Here is a 938-nt window from a genome sequence, read left to right on the forward strand (position 1 = left end):
GAGACCTGTACGGATAATTGCTGCCATGTTTGTCCGAAATCCGTTGCCGGGACGGGACCGGATAATTGCTGTCGCAATAATCCGCGGACTCAAATGTGCCCGGCACTCCTTGGGTCCACCCCGGAAACCTGGCGTCCCGACGCGCCCCCCTCCACACACGTCACGACGGTACTGCCGCATATCATATTGCCGCCGGAGTACCGCCAACATATACGGCGACACATCGCTCCGTCATACGAGCCTGTCTCCGTTACGCGGCTCGAGACGCCATAATGCTCCAATTTGGACCCCGTCCGAAGACGAGTCGCTCGGGAAAACGAGCCAGACGTCCAATAGTTGGCTCAATTTTGGCCGTCCGACGTCGCTCGGCGACCAGATGAATTAGTGTCATCCGTCGGGCTCAGATAATGTCGAGACGTCAATTAATTGGCCTATCCAATTGTGGTCGCCGAAGACGTCGTTCGCGGACCGCCCGGCACCGCGACGCCCGACGGCACGCGGCCGACCCCGTGAGTCGGAGCCTAGACAAGTAAGGGGGCAAGACCGAAGAAACACTGACACGACACGACCAGCAGACACCACTGCTCGGTGCGGTAACGGGAGCGGCGTCGACGGGCACTCCGTTTTCCCGACGCTCCTCGAAGTGTGGCGACGCAAAGTGAGGCTGACAGGTCAGTACTCCGCGCAGTGGCGGAGTCCCTACTCACCTCGCAAGACACAGCGGTTCACGACAGCGTGTACTGCCGCAATATTGCCGCGGAGTAGCCATACATAGCTCGGACACAGATCAATTACTTCCGGATTAGAGCCGTGCCTACTTACATCCGCTCGAGACGTCCAAAATTGGCTCCATTTTGGTCGTCGGAAGACGTCGCTCGGGACGACAGATGAATTAGTTGTCTAATCACCGCCGGCCGTATTAATGGGCCGAGACGAGA

Source organism: Notothenia coriiceps, unplaced genomic scaffold (assembly GCF_000735185.1).
Source record: "Notothenia coriiceps isolate Sejong01 unplaced genomic scaffold, NC01 NC01_scaffold00000339, whole genome shotgun sequence".
Lineage (NCBI taxonomy): Eukaryota > Metazoa > Chordata > Actinopteri > Perciformes > Nototheniidae > Notothenia > Notothenia coriiceps.